At 45.4% G+C, this 14,745-nt stretch overlaps 1 protein-coding gene across 1 annotated transcript in view; it reads right to left on the bottom strand.

The window, feature by feature from the left end:
• The window catches only part of ADGRF5 (adhesion G protein-coupled receptor F5), a 98,910-nt gene that overhangs the window by 68,009 nt on the left and 16,156 nt on the right, over nucleotides 1-14,745 (bottom strand). The window lies entirely within an intron of this gene.

Below are 14,745 nucleotides of genomic sequence, written 5' to 3'. Positions count from 1 at the left end.
CTGCAGTCAGGTTGTTGGGTTTAGAGAGGAATTATAATCAGAGTTTTTGAGCTAGAAGTGACCCTTCCCATCCTCGTTTTACAAGTGAGGAAACTGAGGCCTGAGGAGAAACGGTGACCTGCCCAAGGTCAGAATATAGATGGCAGGTAAAATCCAATTGCTCATCCAATTGCTCTTAAGCTTCTGTATGGGGAATGCTGCTGCCCAGGTACCTACCCTGGAGCTCCGCCCACAGAAAGCTTGATGAAGGAGGCCTGGCCTGGAGCCCAGGAATCTGCATTGGAAATAGGTGCTCCAGGTGAGTCTGACGAAGGTAGTCCCAAGACTGTTTTAAGAGAAATTCTCACAGTGTCACAGCAAGGACTCCAGAGTTAGACTCTAGGGATTCAAACCATAGTCCCACTAATTATTTTTATTTTTGTGGCACCATAATAATACTGCTGAGTTTATAGACTCAGCTGAAACTCAAGAAAAAGAATTCAGTAACTCTTACTTGTTCTCTGGAGCCCTGGGCTCTAATGCCTCTAAGCTCATCTTCTCTCCCTGCTCCACACTGCTTCCCTTTCCCCTTCTTTTTCTTTTTTTTTTTTTCTTTTCTTCTTTTAGAGATGGGGTCTTACTATATTGCCCAGGCTGGAGTGCTGTGGCTATTCACAGGTGCAATCATAATGCATTGCAGCCTTTAACTCCTGGCCTCAATGATCCTCCCACCTCAGCCTCCCGAGTAGCTGGGACTACAGGCATGAGCCACCTTGCCTGGCTTTGTCTTCCCTTCTTGCCATGCTATCACCCCGGGGCGTGACAGCAACCACCTGCGATATTCAGGCTTGAGACAAAGGTATTTGAGTAAAATGAGAGTGAGCTTTCAAAATTGCATTATTCCGCTTCCAGGTACTGATTCTCACTTGTATTCTACTGCTTGAATTAGACCCGTCTTGCCTTTAAGAAACAGCTGTTGTGGGGAGCGAGCTCCTGGGCAAACGCTTTGTCTTCCTTTCCTGCTTGCTCTTGGGTTGCTGGGTGCAGCTGGCTCTCTGACATGGAACGGGGCGTTGTCAAAGTGGCTGTCCCTTTCCTTCCCCCAGGAGCAATTCTTCTCACCTGCAGGCCCTGCTTGTTGTTAGGAACACTCTGTGCTTGCTGCATACACTTATGATGAAAACAAAGGCAACTAAAAAATGGAACCACCATATGGCCTCGGGGGCAACTGGGAATGAACTGTGCATGGGATTACCCTGGCCTGTCATAGTGACAGCTGTCACTATGACATAGAATCGACTGTCACGGGGGCCATTCTGCATTCTGAAATGTTGGAGTTGGTGGCAAGTTGAACCCAAACTTCTTTAACCAAACTTCAGATGTAGCCAGAGTAACTAATTCTCCTGCCCCATTATCTATGTTTGTTAATATGAAATCCCTCTTATGACTTCAAGACACAACCTCATTAGAGACAGAGTTTCTCTTTTCTCAGGCAGAAATTCCAGCACCAAATAAGTATGCATTTTCCAGCACATTCCATGTGTTTCACCCCCCTTCCCTCCCCCCTCTTCACCCAGGTAACTTTTTTAAGTTCCAGGTGTTATTTCTTTCCAAGGACTTTACTACCTCTCCAGCCTGAGCCAAGGGTTTCTTTTCTCTGATCTCACACTGCCAGATACATGTCTTTTTGCAGTTACCACACCACATTCAAACGATCGGTGTAATGCATTGACTGTAACCACCTTGAGGGCAGGTCCTAGTCTGATTTATTTTATACCCAGCTCCTAGTATAGTGCTGACATACAGTAAGTTATCAATAAAAGCAAGCAAGATTAAACTGCTCCATCTCAGTTTCCCATTGCTGGTTCCTCCTCTTAGCATTAAAGTGTCCCATAGCTCAGTCTTGGGAACTCTTCTCTGTTGACACTTATTCCCCAGGTGATGTCTACCAGTTTGGGTTTAAATCTCTGTGCTGATGACTTCCAGTTATAGACCTCTATGCTAGACCTCTCACTTGAACTCCTGACCCATATATTAAACTGCCTACTTGACATCTCCACCTTGGGTGTTCCATGGGACCTCAAGCTAAACATGTCCCAAATGAAACTGCTGATCTTCCCTCCCAAACTAGCTATCGCAACAGGAAGTATCTCCCATATTAGTAAGGACACCTCCATCCTTCTGGGTTACCCAGACCAAAGCATCAAGAGTTGTCCTTGAGTCCTCCTTGCATACTTTACATTTAATTTGCCATCAAATCTCGTTAGCTCTACTTTCAAATATATGCACGATCAGACACTTCTTGTCTCATTATCTCTTGGCTGGATTATTACCACAGCCTCCAATTAATTGGTCTCTGTGCCTCTCCTCTTACCCCCTTGCAGTCTGTCCTCAAAACTGCACTTAGAATGGTCCTTCCCAAACCACAAGCTGTGACGTCCACCTGTGCTCAGCCCTCCTGCGCTCCCACCTCACGCAGTCAGAGAGCAAGTCCTTTCAGTGGCCTGTGCGACCTACCATGTTTCCCCTAAAATAAGACCTACCCATAAAATAAGCCCTGGCAGGATTTCTAAGCATTTGTGCAATACAAGCCCTACCCCAAAAATAAGACCTAGTGATGGGCGTGGCTGCGCAGCGCATCTGCACGACCCATGCATTTCGTGGAGGAGCGGTAAAGAAGACGAGCAGCCCTTCTCATCTGCCCCATCGTGACAGCTACTATCCCAGAGGTGACTGGAAAGGTGCAGGCAGCCCCACCAACAAGGTCGGCTCCCCCTGTCAGGTCCTGGCCATTGTGTGTGTGTGTGTGTGTGTGTGTGTGTCCCCAGGGGGAAGAAGGAAAGCTGTGGCTGCCATTTTACTCAGCTCTGTGGGCCTCTCTCACACCCCCCCCCCCAAACACCAGGGGATGGGGGGAAAAGCTTCAGCAAGCGGTCTCCTACTGAGCCCAGAGAGAATAACACATCCCCTGAAAATAAGCCCTAGGGTGTCTTCTTGAGGACAAATAAATATAAGACCCTGTCTTATTTTCGGGGAAACACAGTACATGATCTGCACCCCTGTCCGCCCCCCCCTTGGTTCTTGGCCTGCCTCTCTCCTGCCGGCTCAGGCTGCTCCAGCCACGCGGCCCCTCGCACACCAGGCAGCTCCCCTCTCCGCGCTCACACTGGCTGCTCTCTCTGCCAGGGACGCTCTTTCGCACACATTTCCTCCCTGCTCACTCCCGTAACCACATTCACACTTTTGCCCCAACGTCACTTTCTGAGTGACGTTTCTTATTGCACCATATTCCACATCCCCCATACTCGCTTTACTATTTTCTCATGTTGCCCATCACCTCCAGAACACTATAATGCACATTAATGTTATTGGCTGTCCCCACCTCCCACCCCCGCACCAGAAGGCAAGCTCCCCGAGGGAGGAGACGCCTGCTCACTGGCTCATCAGAGAAGAGCATTTGGAAGTCTAACACATGAGCAAAGTTATTAATGCCGCAGCCCTGGAGCATTACATGTAAAAGCACAACGTGGTTCAACTTGCAAAACACTCCCACCTCCACATATTGGCATCGTAAGCCCTATTTTTTTTTTTTAATCCACAACCAGATGTTGGTAAACCCTTTTGACCCAAGGTGGCCCAAGGTCAGCTCTCTTTTGGTATTTCTATCTCGAGGCCAGGAAAATTCTCTTCTGGCCCTGACCTATCCTCATGCAAGGAAGGAACCGGCAAATAATTGGGCAGATTTATAGTATACAAATGGTCTCATTCTTATCTCGGTGTGTATATTTTGGCAGAGTCTCTGCTAATGCAATTAGTCATATTGGAGCTGGCCTGTGCAGCCACTCAGGTTTTATTTGCATGTACTGCTGCTGTACCCATTCCACCAACAGACGGTGTTATGACATCGTCTTTGTGCACACATCTTTCAGACACCAATGCCATTTTGCTGTGGAAGATCCCAAGCTTCCATCTTTTGAGCCAAATGGACACAGTTGACAGTCCCCCTTCTACCACTTCTCTTGCTTCCAGTGATGGCCCCAGCTTCTGCCAGAAACCTCAAACAGACTCCAAGTGGACCCTTCTCCACTCCAAGTGGAACTCTACTCCCAGCACTACCTTCCCCGCCTTTTCCTCAAAGAGGGAGAAACAGCATGTGGGTGGAGGGGGAAGAGGCAGATTTGAGGTCTGGCTCCATGTGGGTGCCATCAACGGCCCTCTCTTGACCCTTACTGACCTTTCCTTAGGGAAGGCTGACCCCCCAGTGGCCTGTGAGCCACCCCCAGCCTTCCTATTCCACCTTTAATTCTCAGAGGTGATGCCACCCACGTGGCAGGAAGCCCTTTCTGATGTCTGCAGCATGACATATGTCACCCCCACACCTCAGCTATCATGCACATGTCAGACTCATTGATTGACCTCCCCTAGTGCCATGGAGAAAGCAGGCTATTTGTGGATACGGGCATTCCTTCTTGTCTGGGCCTGGGCGAGAATCTATTTAGAAAGAAGCTGCACTCTTCTTCTAAACGTGCACGTGTTCTTCTGTCCGTGCACCCGGGGCAGTCACTCCTATTCTAACCTCGGCTCCTTTATCAGGCATCCTGGGTGCAAGTGCTTTGCAGAGACAGATGCTGCAGACTGCAGGCAACAGCAAGGGTGATCTGCAAACATCTGCAGACCCTGGCCTGGGCCTGCAAAGCCCTGTCCTCCTGACATCATCTCCCACCCAAATTCCACTGCTCTCTGCTATTTTCAGGGCCTCCGCACTTCCTTTGACCCTCAAAAAAAAAAAGCTTTCCTCATTTTTATCTCTGATTATAGAGATATTTTCTAGACAAATAACTGCTGAAGAGTCCTCCATGCCAGAAGTATCAGAATCAAAGAATGTGAGAGCAGAGAGGGTGGGGGATCACTTGCTCCAGCTATCTTCCTGTATTAGAGGGAAGTTGAAAGGTTTAACCAAGGCCACAACAAGCATTAGATTCAGAGCCCGAGTTAGAATTCAGATCTCCTGTCTTTACATGCAGTACTCTTCCCATGATGCACTGCTACATTCCCATCCCGAGTTCCATGGAAGGAGAAACAACGGTTCTAAGTAGAAAAGTGACACGCAGAGGTAAAGTCCTGTTAGGCCTCTGTACTGAAGAGAATAATCAAATATCTGTCAACGTATATCCCCTCACTGTAAGTTAAACATGGATAGCACTTCCTATGCAAGCCAGCCATGGAACTTCCTTGGTAACCCCGTTGTCATGGAAGCCGGCCAGGCTGGCATTTGCCAAGCTGTCTCTTCCCCCAGTATCCCTGACTCCCACCGTGTCACCTGGTCCCAGCTTTCACAGAACACTCACAGCAGCATCATGCCAGGTGACAAAGGCCTGAAACTTCCTTCTCAGATCAACGCCCATAAACAAACTCTTGTCACCAATAAGTCAAGTAGCAAGCTTTATTCCAGAAGTTTCTTCATGTTGCACCTACGCAGGCTAGAATTAAGCTCGTATCATGCTGAAGAGCTGTTTTGCCCTCTCTAGACAGAATCATAGGCCATGCTCTGGCTAAAATGCTCCAATTCGATTCTCACCTGACTCTTACTACAGAGATGCAGAAAAATGGGGTGACCACCACAGGAACATGAGAGGGGACAGAAGAATTGACCTGAATCAAATTGGGTTCTAGAACCAAGCATAACCCAAATGTTAGTTAAAGACCCTTGTCTCTTTCTCTCTCTCTCTTTTTTTTTTCTCTTTTCGCTTTACTCCCTGATATAAGGAAGCGCTTTGACCTTGTCTCTCAAAGATCTAGAAATTAATACAATCTCTCTAGCCCAGATTGTGGAAATTCAGAGCCCTCTTCGGGATACCTATAAATTCCTAAGGGTGCATGTGTTCTCCTGGCCTACACAACCCTCAGAACACGCCCATTTCACATTTGTTGTGTCTGTGTTGCTCTCAGTTGGTGCAAATGAAAAAAACATCCTCTTGTTTGAATGCCACCAAACCCACACACCCTTCTCCCATCGCTTCCCCCCTCTGCGGGGGCAACATACACATCCCACTCCCCACCTCGTGGAGAACCTCCACTCTCTTGGGAGTCTCAGAGTCTCAACTGCTTTCTAGGTGCTTATTTTTCTAGGAAGTTCCCTCCCTAGGAAGACTGTTAGGATGCCCCTTCCTTTTATTTTCTAAATTAGACAATTCCTCAGGTACAGGTAGGGTAGTTATCTAAATGTCTAAAATGGAGCAGTGATTTCTGAGTAGAGAAAGAGACAGTATGAAACTTATGTTAAACTCGTAGTCTTTTCTTTAAGATTCTGGGTTCATGATTTAATTACAGCAAGAAATGACACTGTATAAAGTAGCCTAATGTTTCCAGAGCCTATAATCTTTCATGGAAGAATATAGAAGAGAGTTACGTGATTCTTTCTAACATGTTAGAATACAGCTGAACGGAAAGTGCAGGGAATGGCACCCTGGTGGTCTGAAAAATATGATGCCAGGTGACATCAGAAATACAAACTGTCATTTCTGTGGCAGGATTTGAGAAGAAATACAAAAAAAGTATGTTTTCCTGTCCCTAATGCCTAAAATTACATTTTTAGAGACAAACTGCTTTAAGTGGAGCAATTTGACTCAAATACCTTTGAAAAGTTGACATAGTGTCCATTTTCATTTCCAATGAGTTCCACATTAGTGAGGATTAATTTAAGCCTGCAGTTAAAGAAGGTTTAATATGGAAGGAAGAAGAGCTAATAGGAGGACAATGAGGGTAGAATGAAGCGGGGAACCACAGGGTGGGGGTGGATATCTCAGAGAGCAGATTTCAGGGGCCAGCACACAGCATTGAAATCATTCTGCTAATCCTTGGTGCAATTGTTACGGCCACATAGCCTGCTAATCCTATTATTTATGTTAGTTTTCTCACTCCTTGAAAATGACCACTTCACACCTTCTCTTCTCTCCCCACTCTTACCAGTACCCTTGCCTAATACTAAATCGAGAAAATAGTCAATTAAATTAAACGCTCATCTTCCTGCACACAGACTCTCAGCCTCCCTGCACCTGCATTTCCCACGTGCCTTCCCTCCACGGTGTGAGGGACCCTCTCTCCTCCCCATGGCTGCGCCTCCATCCAGTTGGCTCTGGGTCCCATCGCCTCTTACTTCTGTGGCACAAGATCGGTCCCTTTAGCACACAGATGTGCTCCAGAATCTCCCTTTAAGACTGTCCTTTGACATACATCTTTCTCTTTTCCCCCATTGACTGTACCACTTTTCTGTTCCCATCTACAGCAAGTCTTAACCAAAGAGCTGAACAACTGGATTTTTTCTCCACCTCTTTGCCCCTCTTCTCTGGCCTCAAAGTTGGTCAAATGGATCTTCCTTCTCCACTTCTGCTTCAGTACTGATTCCGTGGTGTCGCCATGGTCCCCATGTTACCATAGTCAATGGTCCTGCTCTCGTTGCCGTTCTCCTCTGCCTTGACCCTGCGGCACCATCTGACACAGTTGGCTGCTCCCTCCTCCTTGAACCCCCATGTTCTGTGCCTCTGGTGACACTCATTCTCTTGTCCCTCCTCCTACCCTGGTGGTCCCTCCTCGCAGCCTCCTTAGTGGCCTTTCTTCCCCCACCTGATCCCTAGAAGCTGGTGTGCCCCAGGCTCAGTCCTTTCTCACCTGTGCTTCCTTCCAGGGTGACCTCATCTGGGGCCATACTTGAAAGAGCATTTATGAACGAGGGCAAACATATTTTCAGATGTACAAAGCCTGAAAATGTTTGTATCTCACTGACTCTCACTGAATAAATAACTGATACAGAGTTAAAAACAATTTTTGTGCCAGGGACCTCCTTGGTCATCTGGTGAAGCCTATGGACCCCTTCTCAGAATAATGTTTATAGATGCATAAAACAGAATACATAGGATGACAAAGAAAAATAATTATATTGAAGAATAGTTATCAAATATTAAAATGATGTGACTTAGTAGGCATTATTTTGCCATGCAAGTTTATAACCTCCCTGAATTTTATTCATGTGAAGTCCATGAACCTAGGTAAAGGATATATTTAAGAAAGACAGAAATTGAATACTCATGAATTGATAGTTTAAAAGCTATTTTTAAACTATTAGTTTTGGAAACCGTTACTTAAAAATGACTAATTTAGAAGTGAGGTTATAAAAGAAAAGATTAACTAAAATGCTAGGTAACTATAAAAAGGAACATAGTAGGTGTTCATTTAGTACTTTTTAAATCAATGAATGAATCAAGGGCAGATTTTGTCTTACTCTCATCCCTTTTTTAGCTAGCTAGGTTATATATCATTAGTGGAATCCACTGCATCCAAAAGCAAACCCAACAGCAGGATTTTGGTTGCTGACATAGCCACACAAGGTTTTGTGCACATTAATGCCCCCAAATGCCCCTTTGTTTGTTAACAGGTGTACAAGGGTCCTCCTACATGTACAGAGAGGTACTCCACTATTTTAGCCTGAGTGGAAGAAATTTCAGAGGAAGAGCTAGAAAGCCCCAGCACATAACAGATGCTCAATAAATTTTCCAAGACCTACAACATGAGGGTAACATTGCGAGGCCAATATCACCTTCTGGTCGTCCAGAGAAGAGCCGTCTCTGTGGTGAAGCTAGCCGTCCCTACCTCTCTACAGAGTCTCTGCTCTTGGGTGCCTGATTTCTGTCTAAGAGTTATGCTTCTGCACCAATACTTGTAGCAGTTTCTCTGTGGGATGATGAATGCTTTTTCTGAATGCCCTTTCAAGAACACATAATATGTCAGGCACAATGACAATGTTTGCTCGAGTAAAAAGTCTTAAGAAGACTGGCCGGCGCCTATGTCTATGAAAAAAACAATGGCTCTAAACTTCAGCCCCAAGAAGGGACCAAAAAATAGGCTCGATGAGGAGAAGCACAAAGTTGGGGGCAGCAGTGGTGAGAATGGAAAAATGAAGCACAAGTGAAAATTAATCAAGATTTCTAAAGTCCAACTCCTTGGGGAGAAGGAAGAATGTGCCTCTTAAAAGCATAGAGACAGGGGATGCTGGAAAACCACAGAGCTTGTGACTGAACTTTGAAAAAACTAGATATTAACTTGATAGTTACTAAAGTCTTGTTAGAACAAGAACACCTCCTTTTTATGTTCCCTATAGGGAATCATTTTTAAAGAAAATGTAAGGACACATAATTTCCAGATTCTGCACATGTTACTCAGTAAACTAACTCCTGTTCAAAACAACTTGCTTGTTTTAAGATTGGGGAAAAGCATTAGTTGTTCACGTCGAGAAGTTTGCCCCTAAATCCACTGAATTCTCTGTCTTGCCAGATCTAAGTCACAGCTATGCCGTTGCTTTGGCACTGTCTTTACTCACTGGTCTGTTCCATTTCACACCATCATGGCAAATGCTGAGCCACAGAATGACCTTCCAGTTGACCTGGTGATCAAGTTGGTAAACCAAAAGCAGGTTGTCCTAGGTTCTAGCATTTTTTTTTTTTGAGTTTTTCAAGAATAAATGGATTAAGAGAAAAGTATTCACAATGGCTACTACTGATATTAGAAATGACTTAATATTGCACACACTGTCCCCTTGCTTTATGGAAATTACCCATCCCTCCACAGCTCTGGTGGCCTAGCTCAGCACAACGAGGGGCCTAGGTTTCCAAGTGCAAGTTCCAAGTTCCAAGACCTTTCCTAACCACATTTCCCTCTATTTATCAGAGTCCCTCTCTCTCTCAGGACCACTAAACTATTTTTGGACTCAAAACATAGTACACAAAACATAGCTACATATCAACAATTACATGAATATTCCAGGCCCACACCCCTTGGGCTTGCCTCGTCTGACCTGGAACATTAAGAGAGGGAGAACCGCGTATATTTTTAGTCTCTTCCTGAATTCCTCAAATTGTTCACTCTCCCACTTTATTTAAAGCTGTCGAGATCTGGACTTTGTGTTTTACACAGCAGTATGTGTACACACTTGTGACATACTGACATATGAAAAGTCTGGGACTCTTCATTTGAACCTGCCAGGCTCTCATGAAATATGGGCAGTCTTATGAATGACGTCTAGCCCCTGGATCACTTACTATTGTAAACTAGAAATGCTCCCATATTGTCCCAAGTGCTGGAATCAGCTTACAAATCCAGTACTTGCTTAGGGATTATTTACGTGTGCTGACCAGAGCGAAATTTAAGTATACTTCTGTTTAAAATCATAACATTTTTTTCTGGGAGTCATATAATGACCCAAAGAAAGAAAAATGGTTCTCTAAATCCACTAATATACATACACATACACATACATAAACACACACACTCCTCTACGTTGCAAAATTTGAGTGCAGAAGGCAGCAGCCAGCAAGCATAAATCCGAACCATGGAGCATCTACTATATTTGGCACCCGGGCTAGATCTTTTATTAACTCCCCCCTCCTTTATATGAGAACATTACTTTCAGTAACAATCCTTATTTCCTTGACTAATTCTTTAGATTTAAAACAACTAGAAAAGTAAAAATTTCACTGGAAAATATCATTCAAATTCAGTAACACATATAAGTGTGAATTAAAATCTGTATTTCCCTAATAAAAATAGTGCACCTTGAAGTTTGCACTCTTCCTTCACTGTTAATAAATTTTAAACACAAATAAAAACTCTGTGAGGTCACATAGAATGACAGGATTGAGGCTTCTCCTGTTTAGTTTCTGTATCTTTATACTACATTGCTATATCGCCTGTTTTCAATCTGCTGTTCAAATGCAGTGTAGGTTTGTGCCATTCCGCAGGGACCGGGGACACTTCCAGCGAGCCCTGACAGTCCCAAACTCTTAGGAACTTACTCTTGAAACAAACCCGTGTCGCTGAGTCCCTCTGTGCCAGGAGCCCAGGAGCCACTATGTAACTGAGAGTTTTCTGAATTATCTTCTATGTAGGAGGTGCTACTTGTTAAAAGATAAGCAATAAAAATAGGTTAATTGGGAGCTAACATTATATTACTGAAACTCACTATTGATGGCAGCAATTGTCGAGAACTTAAAAATACAAAAGATTTTTTAGGGAGGGTGTTTTATCACTGACATTGTTTGGAAGTGCCACCCTGTGGTGATAATTTAAAAAACAAAAACAAAAAGGCTTTGGTCTGTTTTATCATTGACTTTAAATTCTCTACAGACCGTGTACCACCTTACTGGCCTGCGTTTGGGGGACCCTCCCACCACCCCACCCTGGTGTCACCTTGTTAACTTGCAGCAATTCTTTTAGGAGTACAGGGGCAAAGAGGGTAGAGGAAGAACTTGTCACTGTGGAACAGGAGTGGAGAGACAGCCGTGGAAGAGGACGGCCATGCGGGTCCCTGGACTCACTAAGGCATTGCCCTTCTTCTCCGAGAGAAGCTAATCCTGCCTTCCTCCCTTTGCCCGAGTCCCCCACCTGCTCCCGATTCCAGCTCCATCTGGAAACGTGGCCTCTATCCAGAGGAAGGAAGGGCTGCACGGAGCTCTGTCAGTGCAGCTCCAAGCCCCCGGGGCCCCCTGGAAAAAAAAAGAGTGTGGTGTGTGGCACTGACCTGGGTCAGAAGGGAAACTGGCTTTGGCTCCACCTGACCCTGAAGGAAGGAAGCAGGAAGCCTTGCTGGGGCACAGGGGTGAAGCTGTCCTCTGGCACGAGCTGTCCTGTTACTGTCTGACCCTCTCCCTAATCAAGAATGCAGAATGAATGCCTGCAGCCCGGCCGGAAAGCAGAACCTCAGTGGAGGTTTCCATACCTCTCTTAAAGTTAGAGACCTGGTCTTGTACAACAATCTTATGGCTGCTCACACATGCTGGGCTCAGTGTCAGGTCCCACTGGTCCTCACAGCTCTGCAAAAAAGGGCCTTCAATATCCCCATTTTACAGATGAGGGAACTGAGTCTCAGAGAGGCTGACTGGGTCAGGATGGAACCCAGAGCTGCCTCAGGTCCGAGATTTTTCTGTTTGAGATGGGGGCTGGCTGGAGATGACTCTAGCACCTGTAGGTACCAGAACATTAACCTTCAGACCCGGCAGTTGTGCTGTTGGCCACACAGCACCGGGATCCCTGCTCGGAGTCCATTTATTGTTAATAAAGTCCAGCTGCTCCTAGAGTATGGTTTAGAAATCCATAATGGAAACTTGTGAGTAACTCAATAGAATATGTGCGTAATCCAGATGCCAGGTATCTTCTCGTTCTTTTCTTCCAGATCTGCCTGCCATACCTGCCTCCCTCAAAAGGCCCCCTCATATGAAAGCATTATGAACAAGGTGGAATTTAATTGCATACCATAATAGCAACAGTATATAGGTTTACATCACACACCCTAGGAAATTGCTTAAATCTTCTTTCAACATCTCTCTTCTCCTAAATCCTGCATGCATTCATTCCTCCACCAAATATCTATTGAAAATGCACACACCAGACACTGTTCTTGGCCCTGGGGCTAAGAAGTTTGCATTCTAGTTTTAGGGGGAGGTGCTGGCTAGCCTCTGCTCACCCTCCAGGTTCATCTCCACCCTTTCCAGCCCTGCTCAGTGCCCCAGGAGGCCAACCACACAGGCCATTGTGCCTTGGGCAGTGCAAACCAAAGAGCGGGATGTTCCAGCGGGACATTGCAGGATAGGAGGAAATGGGGTATTTACTCCCCTCCCCTCCTGCCAGGCTGCGGTTTGGCAGTGGCTGTGCTCCTCCCCCCTCCGCCACAGATCCTGGGGGATTCCCGCTCTCCCACAGATGGTTGGCAGTTTCCTCTGACACCTCCCTCACCCACCCCCCCTTACCCCTTTATGCCTAAGGGGAAGCCAAGAATGGCTTCTCAATGCTGCCAGTCCTCTGTTGATGACTCCCACACCTCTTCTGTTTACCCTTTGAGAGTGTCATTTCTTTTTGCCACAATGATGGACTAATACAGAAATATAGACAATAAACAAACAAATAAGTTATGTGTCCAATGAGCAAAACTGCTATGAAGAAACATAAAGCAGGGTGATTGCAATAAAGACAGAGAGAGAGAAAGAGAGAGAGACTGTGTGTGTATGTGTGTGTGTGTTGGTAGTCTGGCACCAGCCCCTCTTTCTTGCATGTCACTGAAATCCCATTTGGACCTGAGCCACCCCTATGCAGCCACCCTGGCTCAGGTCTCATGCCATTGGGTTTTCCACTGGAGCCTCCATTTTCTTATCTGTATTAAACAGAGCAGTTGAAGCCAATCATGGCTCCTACCTTGGAAGGGGCATCTCAGTCCTCCCAAGCAAAGACAAAGTGCCCTTCAGCATCCACTATTCTAGTTCCAAGGCAACACAGTGGTCCCCCCCCCCATATCTGTAGGAGATATGTTCCAAGACCTCCAGTGGGTGCTGGAAATTGCAGGCAGTCTCAAACCCCATACATACTATGTTTTTTACTATACATACACACCCATGATAACATTTAATTTATAAATTAGGCACACTAAGAGATTAACAACAATAGCTATTAAGGAAACAAATAAAATGGAGCAATTATAACAATGGTTCAGCACCACTGCTCTTACACTTTCAGGCCATATGTCAAAGAAAGGTTCCTTGAACAGAGGCACTGGTATTTTGATAGATCGGGATGGCTACTAAGTTACTAACAGGTAGGGATACACTGGACAAACAAATGATTCACGTCCCAGGTGAGATGGAATGGGACAGTGTGAGATTTCACCATGTTACTTAGAGTGGTATATAATGTAATACTTATAAATTATTTCCACAATTTTCCATTTAATATTTTCATACTGCATTTGACTTCAGATAACAAACTGCAGAAAGCTAGACTTCAAATAAGGGGGCTGGAGGAGCAACTACTGTTACCAATAACCAAAAATGCTTTCTATCACATGAAGCTAGTGAACAACCATGAGTTACAATTCAATTTTGTGTGCCTGTAGAGCAAATGCCAGCAACTACTCTGCAGATGCCTTGCTAGAAGAATGACAGTATTCTGGGTGTCTTCTAGACCATCGTTGTCTTTTTCCCTTCCCTTCTGCTAGCCTCGGACTCCACCAAGTGCCAGCTCATGAGCCCCAAATCAGAGCTGAATATGAGAGCTACCTCCCTTGTTCCTCTAACTCTCAATGAACACTGTTGACTGGCAGGTGGTACTTGTCTACTTCTGTGATTGTTTGCTCTCCCAGTCATCTAGGAAGCCAGTGAGATCAAGAAGTTTTGGGGTTGCCTTCACAAAGGAAATAGATTCTGGTAGAAGAGGCCACTGGAAAGTGAGTTGTCTCTAAGCCGTTAATAAAATCTCACCATCCATCTCCTCTTCTCACTAGATGAAGGAGCATCTTGGTGGGTGGGGATCAGCACTTCAAATTAAGTGGCAGTGACTCACATGGGTCAGGTGCTTGATAAGCCCTCAGGGTGTCCACTGACCAGGACTTCTGGACGCTTCTCCGTAGAGTCTCCATGTGGTGTCCCAGAACGGAATCTTCATCATTAACAAGCTCTCCAGGTGAGCCTTGTGCAAACCAAACTCTGAAAACCACTAGTCTAGAGACCACCGCACATGTTCTACCACAAAATGCTTCACAAGGAGCCCTTACGTCTCCCCAAAACTGGACTTAGTTTTTCATTCTTTCAATTTTTTCTAATAATGTCAAAACAGAAGTGTCAGGGACTCATTTGCCCTTCCTTTCATCAGTGATTGTCTTCTACCTCCTGGGGCAGGAGTCCCGCTTAACACAGTCTGTTGAGTGGCCAGTGTTAGGGTATCTGGATTGAG

This window comes from Microcebus murinus, chromosome 5 (genome assembly GCF_040939455.1).
Source record: "Microcebus murinus isolate Inina chromosome 5, M.murinus_Inina_mat1.0, whole genome shotgun sequence".
Taxonomy (NCBI): domain Eukaryota; kingdom Metazoa; phylum Chordata; class Mammalia; order Primates; family Cheirogaleidae; genus Microcebus; species Microcebus murinus.
This window is presented reverse-complemented; position numbering and strand designations above follow the sequence as displayed.